The sequence below is a fragment of the Poromitra crassiceps genome (genome assembly GCF_964638095.1).
Source record: "Poromitra crassiceps genome assembly, chromosome: 14".
Lineage (NCBI taxonomy): Eukaryota > Metazoa > Chordata > Actinopteri > Beryciformes > Melamphaidae > Poromitra > Poromitra crassiceps.
This window is the reverse complement of record NC_139633.1, coordinates 39,329,892-39,341,573: the sequence shown is the minus strand read 5'-3', so window position 1 is coordinate 39,341,573 and position 11,682 is coordinate 39,329,892. Positions and strand designations below refer to the sequence as shown.

Here is an 11,682-nt window from a genome sequence, read left to right as displayed (position 1 = left end):
CCTCCTCCTCCCGCGTTCCCCCTGCTCTCCCTCCCCTGCACCCTCCCACCTCTCCTCTGTTCTCTCCTCCTCTCCCCCTGCACTCCTTCCCCTGCACCCTCCCACCTCTCCTTCTCTGTTCTCTCCTCCTCTCTGTCCTCTCTGGGGGGGGGGGATGTGGGGGAGGAGGGGGCGGAGAGGTCTGTTCCCTCCCCCGCCTCCTCCTCTCGCGTTCCCCCTGCTCTCCCTCCCCTGCACCCTCCCACCTCTCCTTCTCTGTTCTCTCCTCCTCTCTGTCCTCTCCCCTCTCTCACATTCCCCCTGCACTCCCTCCCCTGCACCCTCCCACCTCTCCTTCTCTGCTCTCTCCTCCTCCGCATTTCCCCCTGCGTCTCTCCTTCTCTGTTCCCTCCTCCTCCGCGTTTCCTGTTTTCTCCCCGCCTCCTCCCTCCCTCACACTCCCCCTGCTTCTCTACCCTGGCTCTCCCTCCCCTGCACCCCCATCTCTCCTTCTCTCCTCCTCCACATTTCCTATTTTCTCCCCACCTCCCCCCTCTCCTCCGTCTATATTGCTCATTCTCTCCCCACCTCCTCCCTCCCCCTGCTCTCTTCTCCCCCACACCTCCCCTCCCTTCCCCTCTCCTGCTCTCTCCTCTTGCTCCTTCCCCACCTCCTATACCCTCCAACATCTCCCATTCCCTCCCCACCCCATCACTATCTCACATTCCCCCTGCTATTCTCCCTTCTCCTGCGCTCTCCTCTGCTCTCCCCTCATTCCTATATTTTCTATATTATCAATTGTTCAAATGTTATCTTTATTCTGTATATTCTTGTTACTGTTGTGTCAGCTAGAATTAGCTAGACATACTTTCTGTGAAGCCCTCTGAGACATGCTTGTGAATTAGGGCTATATAAATAAACTTGACTTGACTTGATATCTCATTATTGATGAATCAGCAGGGCATTGCAGTGAATTTTTCCCCAACAACTTGGGGGCTCGTCCGGGATCTCACGTGTGGGATGCGGACCTCTAGCATGTCGACTGGTGATAACCTCCTGCCAGAGTTGGACCTGAAACCTCGCTTAATTCTAAGAGAGCAGGGGTCGACATGCGGAGAAATGTAGCCCAGCGCTGTGATCTGCGGAACCTGGTGAGGCAAATACACACTGAATGCAATGTTGATTGATCAATTTTATGTCAAATTGAGTAGCTGTGAAATTTAGAATAATGTTATACAATTGGTTCTAAAAATAGACAATTGTAACTTCTGTTAAAAGCTGCAGGTCTGGGGGATTGTGTAGTGGAGAACGGATGTAACTTCTGCCTGGGCAATTCTTTGCCTTTGAGGGGAGTGCGGGGTCCTGGGGATGCTCGCGTGAGATAATATTAGATAAAACTCACTATCGCCGTTTCGGATATACTCACTGCCGAGAGGGTGAGGCGTTGCGTTAGTAGGAGGCGCACGCGTAAGGTAACTTACTAGAGCCGACTCGTTTTGGGGAAGATTTAGAGAAAAAAATCGGCCTGTTTGTCGACGGGCAAACAGTAAGACGCGGGTTGAAAGGTATTACTTAGCGTCGACGCGGGTTGAAAGGTATACTTAGCGTCTAAAAACTGCAGTATAAAGTGGAAAAAAACACATACCCAGACCTGAGCGTTGCGAAAGGAGGTATAAATTATATGTAGTTATAATAGAAGGGATACAATTACAAATTTAAAGCATTGGGAAAATTCTTACCATTCATTTGCAAAAACCAAAAGAAAAGTTGTTTTCAAAAGGTCTTTTTCCTTTGAACAAAAAAAAGAAAACCAAAAAAAAAAGGGGGAAGGTGTGGGTGAAACTGAGCAGTGAGGCTCATTGAGGAAGAAAAAAATGAGAAAAATTAATGAGAAATGAATGGGAAATGACTGAGATATGAATGAGAAATTTCTGAATGAGAAAAATGAGAGGAAGAAAAATCACAAACTAAACTTTTTGTTTTGGGGCTAAACGTTCAAGTTAAACTTTTTGTTTTGGGGCTAAACGTTCAAGTTAAACTTTTTGTTTTGGGGCTAAACGTTCAAATTAAACTTTTTGTTTTGGGGCTTAAACGTTCATATGTGTGTAGATAAGCCGGCCGGCAGGGGACAAACGGGGTTGTTTATTTTGTATGTTGTTACTCCGGGCAGGCTTCAGCCAGGGAACCGACGGCAGCAACATCCGCAGCCACTACAGCTCTGAACACCGCAGCTAGCGGCCAGCAATGGGAGAGATTTATCTCTCCCTCCCGTGTAAGTGTTTGACCACACCGGTGTGACGGCCTAAAGAAATGCATCATGAGTGGTTTGCTTGCTGTAAAAGAATATATAACTGCCGTTGAGTTTCCGGCCCGGAGGTTGACGCCAGCAGGATAACATCTGCCCTTGGATATGAACAATGCGCTGTGTTTACCGACCTGGACAGTTTAACAGCGGAGAGGACTCAACGAAGCGAATCAAGACGGAGCGGAGAAGGTGTGAGGCGCTGGTCAATGACGGGGAGAGGCTGACACGGCCGGAGACGCAAGCCAGTTGAGGGTGGAGGAGTTCACAGCAGAACTTTCTCCAAAGACACCAATATGAGCAGATAAGTGATGACACACATGAACATTTGCATGTTACAGCTGTTTGAGAAACTATTGTTTTAGCAAGAGAATCACACACTGCACACATTATGTATATGCAATGCACACAGAGCAAAAGTACTTTTTTTTTTGCATTACTACAGTACGGTTAGATAGAAGTTATGTTTTTTTTAGGAAAAGAGATTATTTAGCTTGGAAAACTCTTTTGCCAAGCGAAAAGGTAATGTTTTGGAAATAGACACTGAGATCCCCCCCCCCCCCTCGGCCTGAAGCCTTGAAACAGTGCAGCTGTTCCAGATAAGCAATGCCCAACGCACACACATTTTCCCAAGAGGACTGTGAGAAGGCCTCAGATAGTATTGGTTTTTGTAGAATGGCTCTTCAGCACACTGCTAAATTAATTGACACATGCGTTAAATAACGCATCTGTCAAAGGGGGTATGCAGCTTTTGTTTTTGTTTCTGCTTTTTGTTTGTTTTTAAACTTTGTGTTGTTGTGGTGAATGTGTTTTGTGTGTCTGTGTGACTGAGACAATCAGATTGGACAAGCAGATTGGGACAATCAGATTGGGACATCGGATGCTGAGATCCAGCCTGCGCGCGCACGCCACCGGCGCGGTTGGCTTTGTCTTTGCATACACACACACACATGCGTGAGCTTGAGGACAGGCGGTGCACACTCTGTGAAGCAACCGGAGGATGAATGGCGAAGGACAGACAGCGTGGTGCACTCGAGCGAGTGCATCCTTCGTGACGGTTTCCCCATGGCGAATCGGATGCAGAGAGTCGTACTTTGCGTGGTTTGTGTAAAAACTGTGATAATGTGTGTAATAAAGTGCTTTGGAAGGTGTGGCAGGGAAACAGGGGAAGTAACATAGATGGACACAGAGGGAGTGTGAACACAGTGTGAAAGAGTGATGTTTGGAACGGTGAAAGGTGTGGGATTGAAATAGGGAATGTTAATGGACTCCAGTGTGACTAGAGAGCGGAGATGAGGACAAAGACTTGAGACATGACTTGGACTTGTAAGATGACTTGTGAGCTGATAGGTCGCGGGTTCATTTCCCGGCCTTTTGAGCAGAGTACATGCCAAAGTCGACTTGGGATGTATGTCTGCCGGATGCTTGGAAAGGAACCCAAAACATAGAGGTTAATCTGACTAATGTGCTCTGTAGGTTGTGTAAATTGTGTATTAAGCAGGGTTGGGGGTAATTAATCAATTTGTGTGTTAAATGAATATAAACATATTCTAAACTACCAAGTAGGGCTTAATTAGAATGTAACCTGCAACAAGTTAAAGGTTTCAGTCTTCGATTGGACAAACAGGGGCCCATTTACCAAACGTGATATAAGTGTGGAACAATAAAAAGGCCATCTCGCCTCTGACACACTTTGCTTATGCTATGAAATCCTGGGTAAATAATCATGCTTGATTTGATATTTAGCATCGCCAAGAGTTTGATTTGAGCAAGCGATACATTGTAATACAAGTAAAAGTGAAATTTGAGTTCCAGTGGTTTTACTTAGCCATAAACCGAAATGCAGTTAAGTGAGGATTTATTAATTGTAATTGTGAACACAGAGGGAAATTTTGATCTATGCAGAAAGGCATAACAGCCTATCATTTGATGTTTCACAGGTTGTTTTCTTATTGTTAATTGTACAGCAGTATATTCATTTTATCGTGATAAAAGTTTGTTAGCAAAGTAATGATTCATTTTAGTAAGGAAGGACTAATGACAACAGGAAGATGTTGGATGTAACACCACTTACTGAAATTGATGAAGTCGTTTTTATTAATCATTTTCTTCTAACAAGTTAAGGATAATAGTTATGTTAGTTTTTTTTTTTGACTGTGTTTGAACTTATAGGTTCTTATCAATAATTTATTTTCAATATTGATAATAATGATTTATTCTTATCAAAAGTGTGGAATTGTCATGGCAAATTATTGATCAAGTGTGTATTGATTGATTAATTATTAATTATGACAATTCTAAGATGTATTTTGTGAACTGTGTTCTTCAGTCATTGCAGGAGATTGCTGTACAGAATATTCCTGTGAGAACATGTAAGTTCCTGTGAGAACCTGTGTCTTGTTTTGGGAATAGACTGGATTTGTTATGTATTCTTCTGAACATCAGATTAGCTACATGGCTGAATGGAAAGTACTGCCCTCCACGATGGGGGGGCGGGCATTGGTTTTCAGTATATGATGAGATGTAACAATGACTCGTGGCTCTTGCATTGAAAATGTACTCAAGAGGAGACCTCCGTGCACGGAGATACTTGTGGAATAAAACCTCCTATGAACATTTAAAACGGATATCTCATTATTGATGAATCAGCAGGGCATTGCAGTGAATTTTTCCCCAACAAAGGTCTTGTAGTCTTTGTGGTATTGCTCATTTCTTCTCAACTTCCTTTCTAGGCATCTGAGACGATGGATGGCGCACACCTTATTATCTGGTAAGTTGGGTCTTTCTTTCTTGAATGGCAGTGGCATCTCATAGTGACCATCATCTTTGAGTCTGATGCCTTTTTCCATCGTTGACAGGAACCGGAGATCCTCTTGAGAGATGTGGCCATCCTCTGCGGCTCTTTCGACAAAGTCGGATTCCAGCACCTTGAGCACGTCTGCAGGTAAGACCACTTCCTTGATCTGTGTTCTACAGACATAGTGCACTTCGCTTGTGAGGCTTGAAGAGGACTGAAGACTTGGTGTCACTTGCTTCACAATGACCTGGTGACTTATTCCAATCGCGTCTCCATAATCGAGACATGGGTTGCCGTAGCCGACTACACTCCATCCCAAGTCTGTTTTCAGTGCAAAGGGCTGATTTTCTTCACCTGGTACCACTTGTCTTGGGAGGAGAGCTTGAGGACAGTTGTAGCCGATTAACAGGCCAACGTCACATTTGAGCTGAGGAGCGATCTCGTCTGCGATGTGTTCAAGATGCGGCCATGTCTTTGCTGTCTCTGGGGTGGGAATATGATCTCTATTTGCAGGGATGAATTCTCTTGAGTAGGTCACTGGCAGAGGGATTATCTTGTCAGAGTGATATCCTCTCACTTGTAGACCAGTCAGTTTGCGGCAGGACACAACTGTGTTTCTTGAAGCCATTGTGGACAGCTTTAGCTGAACTGGTTCATTCTTTACGTGGAGAGCCTTAGCCGTTTCTTTGAGAATAAAGGTTGTGTCACTGTGTATCGAGGAGTGCATACACAAGAACTTCACAACGTGGCTCACTAGCGGATGACACCCATAAAGGGACGATTGTGGACGTATGAGTGTCTTTGACATTCTGGATGACTCTATTTGATATTGCCTCACGTGAAGTTCTTTCTGTCGTATGTTGTGGCCATTCTGTTTTCCTTTCCCTCGACCTTTCACTCTGCCTCACACCACCAGGCCTGGTAGCCATCCTCTCTTCCTTGGTGCGGTTATCATGGAGGCAAGTCGGATGTCCTTTCTCACACATCTCACAGATCTTTCTGTCTTCACAGTCCTTTGAGCGATGGCCAGACTTCAGACAGCCAAAGCACAATTTCTTCTCTTGAACAAACTTGACCCGTTCTGAGATCGTCTCATTCATGAATTTGCGGCACTTATGTAGACTGTGACCTGCCTTCTCACAGAAGGGACAGCTTGTAGCAGCAACTTTCTCGTCTGAGTTGATTGCCAGTACCTTTGCTCCAGGAGCTCTAAACCTTGAAACCTTGGTTATTTCACTTTCATTTGGCTTTAGAGCATGGAGAGATGTTATTGTGTTGCAAGCGATCTTGGCTTTGCATGTGAGAAACTTGACGAACCGACTGAAGCTTGGGAATGTGTGACTTTCATCCTCCACTGCTGTGGCTATCCTATTCCACCTTGAGGTCAGCCAGTCTGGAAGTTTGGCCAGAATTTTCTGGTTCTCATTGCAGTCGTTGAGTATTTCAAGTCCTCTTATCTGAGACATGGCGGCTTCACAGCTGCGAAGGAAGTCGGCAAGTTCTTGAAGTTCCATACTGCCTTTGGAGCTTATCTTGGGCCATGCATCGAGCTTGTCTCTGAAGGCTTTGGAGATGAGGAAAGGGTTGCCATATCTCTCTTCTAGGATATTCCATGCTGAATGATAGGCTAACTCAGTGCCTAGCAGGAAGTAGCTCTCTATAGCCTTCTTTGCGGGTCCACCCACATACCTTTGCAGATAATATATCTTTTCTTCAGCTGGTATATTTTTCCGATCGATGAGTGTATGAAAGGAAACCTTCCAGTCATTGTATCTGAGTGGGTCACCATTGAACATTGCTGGTTCAGGTACAGGAAGACGACTTGCACTGATGGACTCTGCAAACACTCTAATGAGAGCTGCTGTGCTGTCTTCTTGCTTTGGATGTATCACAGGTTGTGGTGGAGACCAGTGCTTTAACAGGCTGCTCTCATGCTTGCCTTCCTCCTCCAGAGGGAGAGGTTGATGGAGTAGCTCGTGTATTTCTTCATCTGAGCATTTGCTCTGCTCATATACTTGCTGTCGTGCCTTGGCAGCGTTTAGATTCTTAATGGTCTCCAATCGCTCTAGTTGTCTGCGCTTGGCTTCTAGTGCTCTTTGTCTCTCTGCAGCTTCAGCTTCGAGTCTTTGAAGTTCTTCAATGTGACGTTCTTGCTCTAGCTGTACTTCCAAAGTGGCTTCATTGGCAGCAACTTCAGCAGCAGCGTGTCGGTTGGCAGAGCTCAGGCTTGAATGTTTGGATGTGATCTTGGAGCTGCTGAGAGAGGACTTGTTGCGATGAGAGCTGAGGCTTGGTTTTTCTGAGCCTGCAGATTTGAATATAGATGCTGTCTCTTTTCCACCTTGATCATCTTCTTCATGACCTTCACTCATTTTTGTGTGTAGACGGCTCTTCACATACTCGATTAATTTCTTTGTTACTGCTTCACAGGTGTCTACTCTGCGACGCATATCATTGTCGGGAATGTCCTTGTGTCTTAATTCTTCATAAGCAACGTTAAGATCCCTTGAGGCATTGCTTACCCTTGTGATGATTTCATGCAGCAGGTCATTTGAGCATTGTCCACTCAGCGCTTGTTTGGCGTCTTTAGTGATAGCCTTCCACTTCTCGTAGCTCACACTGAAACGCTGTACAAGTCTTCTTACTTGATCATCGTGCAGTTCTTGGCCCTTTTCCGTTAACCTACGGATCCTTTGGCTTCTTGGTGGCTCTTGTGAGGAAGCGGGGTTATCAACTCCTGTGCTTTTCCGGCGCCTGTGGTTGCATGTCTGTGCCTTGCTGCTGCGCGTCTTCACCTACTACACGCTCTCTGTCAGTCTCGGGGAAATTCTTATGCATTGACATTTTACTTTATTTGTTTGTTTGTTTCAAAAGAGGGGTTTGACATTAGCTGGGTAATTACTTCGTTTATACTATTTGTAAGGTCAAATGTAGCCCAAGCTTAGTTGAGTAGTTATCTTATTTACTGTAGAAGATTATGTCTAGTGTAATCCGAGCAGTTGAGTAGGAATCTTATTCTTATATAGCGTGTGGCTAATAGCACTGTTTTGGCCTATTTGTTATAGTCACAGCCTTATTTACACTTAAATTCTCACAAGTGACAATTAAACAAACAACAAAAGTATTAGCTCTCAAAATTGTTAAATAAACATATCTTATTCAGCAATAGCCATTCATTTTAAATGTGCTATATAGCTAATCGCTTTACTCTTAGTGTTACTAGATCTGTACTAAATATTTACAGTATACTCATAAAGTAACACAATATAACAGTATCAATATCAAGTAACTTCAATAGGCTTCAGTAGAAAAGGTAAGTAAATGACATTAACTTGTATTGTATGAAAATAAAATGTTCTCTTTTTCAGCTTAGAAGGTAAGTAAACTTATTGTATGAAACGCAAAAATGGTTTCAATCTAATGTGCATAACACTTAAGAGTCTCTTTATTGCAGGTTGATTCACGCTATGGCACCTGGACCTTCCCCTGGGCGCTGCGTGTTGGATGGCCGTCAGATGCTGCTGAGAAGTGGAGCTGTCTGGTCTGATCCACGGATCGCTGCTCTCTGGCGCCACCTGCCTCGTCTACTCATGCGGTGCAGATGAGTTTTCACTGTAGCTCCCCAAGTAACAGACGTGACGAGGTTTTGATGAAAGTACTGAGTTGTTTACTGTTGCACAGTAACCCGTGAAAACTGGGTTGAAACAGAAAATAAAAGACATTAAATTACAACAGGGGAATGCATGTACGTGTCTTCATTTCACATTGCACCTAAACAACGTTAGCATGTACCACATTAGCAATGACAGCACAATGTACACAGCTAAATAGACTTGTACTAAACATACCTCGTAGGCTGCTTGACACTACTAGGGGCTAAACGTCGTGCTGCGGGTTATCCTTCCTTCTCGGCTGTATGGCTTTGGCTGATGGCTCATACTTAATCATTTCTTAATTTCTTTTAGTTTATTTATTGAGCTAATTCAGAGCTCCGTGTTGCTTTGCGGCAAAGTGGCTTGAATGGTGTTACGTTCTTTTGTGTCAGAGAAACCGGTGCGGCAGATTAGTTCCGCCAAAGGACGAAATTAAAGGTAGGACCCAAACAAATATATAATTAGCACAAATGCCAACTCCAAGTTAAACTGGCGGTGTGGGGCAGTTACAGCTACATATCTGACTTGCAAGACTGAATGTTATGGAATACAGTTGGGCATTTCAGTTAACCTATTTAAAATACAATTTTCTAGGCATTTACTGCTCCTTCACATTTTTTTTTATTACTGCACATCAGATATATGTTCAAATTCAAATATTATAAATTATTATATATCATAAATTATAAATTCAAATATTGAATGCAAAGACACCACACTTTTATGTGACTGAATCGGCTACTACTCATAAGATACAACCAAAACTCATGAAGAACTTTCCAGTTCTGCACCTCCCTCCTCTGTCCTGTCCTCCCTGTGGAGCTATGGAACATCACTGTTCATTACTATGTGTCATGCTTTAATATCTATAAATACTGATGCAAGTTCTGCCCTGCTCCTGTTAGGACACATCTGCTGCTGCCCTGCAGTTTGTCTCCTAACGTCCTTATACATGCTTTTTCTTTTCTTGTGCGATATTTAACGGTCGATTTTTCAGAAATTTGCTTCCAACGTGTACACATCTGTTGCTGTGATTGACAGGTGGGTCAAAATTTGCATCGCAATTTTGTGCTGTATATTCACATCACTCTTTGTGTATAACGGTCTTTAGTATGATGTCCACCCAAAGCTGGACAGAGCAGGGTTGGGCCCTTCTGCAGCTGCTGCTGGTGGCATCTCTCTCTGGGGCTGAGGAGCCGGTGTGTCGGCAGATAGGGGAGCCGGAGATCCCCCAGCTGTCTAAGAATGGGGACATTATTTTAGGTGGAATCTTCCCTTTCCACAGCAGCTGGAAAGACAGACAGGACACCTACATGTACAGACCACCACCACTGCAGTGCAGAAGGTAAATCACACTGTAGCAAGCTGCTTGACATAAGTAAGATAGAAGATTAGAAGAGCTGGGTAGATATACAGAATTGGTTAAAAAATGTTATGAGATAAGAAATGTTTGCTCATAGTTTTCACTTTTCATTTTGTTTCATTTCAAAGACATACTTGTGGAGGACTGGAAGAGTCTTGTGGAATGTAATAAAGTGTTCCATTAATTATCTAATTGTACAATTAAAAATTATTATAAATGCCCAATTAATTGGGCATTTAAAAGGTCAATTCCTTATTTCTATTTGAAATCACTATTTGGAATTCAATTTCAAATTGCGATTTGGAATTGCTTTAGATTTTTCGATTTGATTTGATTTGATTCACACACGTCCTCATCATTTAGTACATTACGGTATTCATGACATTTCAGCATTGTGGCAGGGTGTGTGCGAAAGGGTCGCCCCAAGGAAGCTATTTAAAGCTTTTAGGAGGGGGCCCAATTACTCACAAACATACAGTAATAACATACAGACAGACATACAACAGACAATCCCAGCATTTTAAGTACATCAGTAATACGTACAAGGTAAGGTAAGGTACAGGAAGGTAAGGAATAAATCGGGACAAGAAATTAGACAAGACTTTGTCTTTACTTACTTTGTCTTTGACTTTACTCTCATATGTAAATAGAAGTTGCTTCTTTAAATTTGTCTTAAAGGTGGAGACAGAATGTCACACTTTTAGGCACTGAGGCTGGTGCATTTTAACCTTTGTTTTTCCCCAGTGATTAGGTGTTTTCCTCTAGTGGTATAGGTGTGCAGGGGAAGACAGATTGGAACAAGGTTACATAAGTTATGATCCAGTTTATGAACCACCTGGTACATCATATAATCATTCTGGAGGTAATTGTACGCTACAAGCCTCAAAAGGTTATAACGAACAAAGAATTAAATTCAGACCACGACAAGGCGCGTATGACGTTCTTTTGGAGAATCTGTAGCTTTTTTAAGTGGCTTGGAAATGTCCTGCTCCAGATGACATTTCAGTAATTTAATGAGGCTCGAATAAGGTTTTGTATATGGTAAGAAGTGCAGACTGTGGGAGAAAATGTCTCAACTTAAAGTAAAGGTAAAGTCCCACTGATTGTCACACAATGTGTGAAATGTGTTCTCCGCATTTGACCCATCCCCTGGGGGAGCGGTGAGCAGCAGTGTGCGCCACGCTCAGGAATCACATGGTGATTTAACCCCCCAATTCCAACCCTTTGATGCTGAGTGCCAAGCAGGGAGGCAAATGGGTCCCATTTTTATAGTCTTTGGTATGACTTGGCCGGGGATCAAACTCACGACCTCCCAGTCTCAGGGCGGACACTCAGACCACAAGGCCACTGAGCTGGTATTAACTTAATAAACAAACCAACATATTTAGACAGTTTTCCCATTAGAACATCAATATGACATTTGAAATTAAAAAAAATAATCAATGAGGGTCCTCAGGAAGCTAACTCTTGTAAAATATTTTGTCCATTTATCTTTGCAAAAATTATTTTTGTAATTACTCTTTTTACTTGTACAATTAGATAATTAATTAAATACTTTATTACATTCCACATGACTCTTCCAGTCATG

The 11,682-nt window shown here is 43.2% G+C and overlaps 1 pseudogene across 1 annotated transcript in view; it reads left to right on the top strand.

The window, feature by feature from the left end:
* Positions 1-9,843: 9,843 nt before the first annotated feature.
* LOC310789183 (extracellular calcium-sensing receptor-like) overlaps positions 9,844-11,682 on the top strand; it is a 64,369-nt pseudogene continuing 62,530 nt past the window's right edge. The window contains exon 1 of the transcript in view: positions 9,844-10,076. The product of the transcript in view is annotated as an extracellular calcium-sensing receptor-like (transcript). The remainder of the gene's footprint in view (positions 10,077-11,682) is intronic.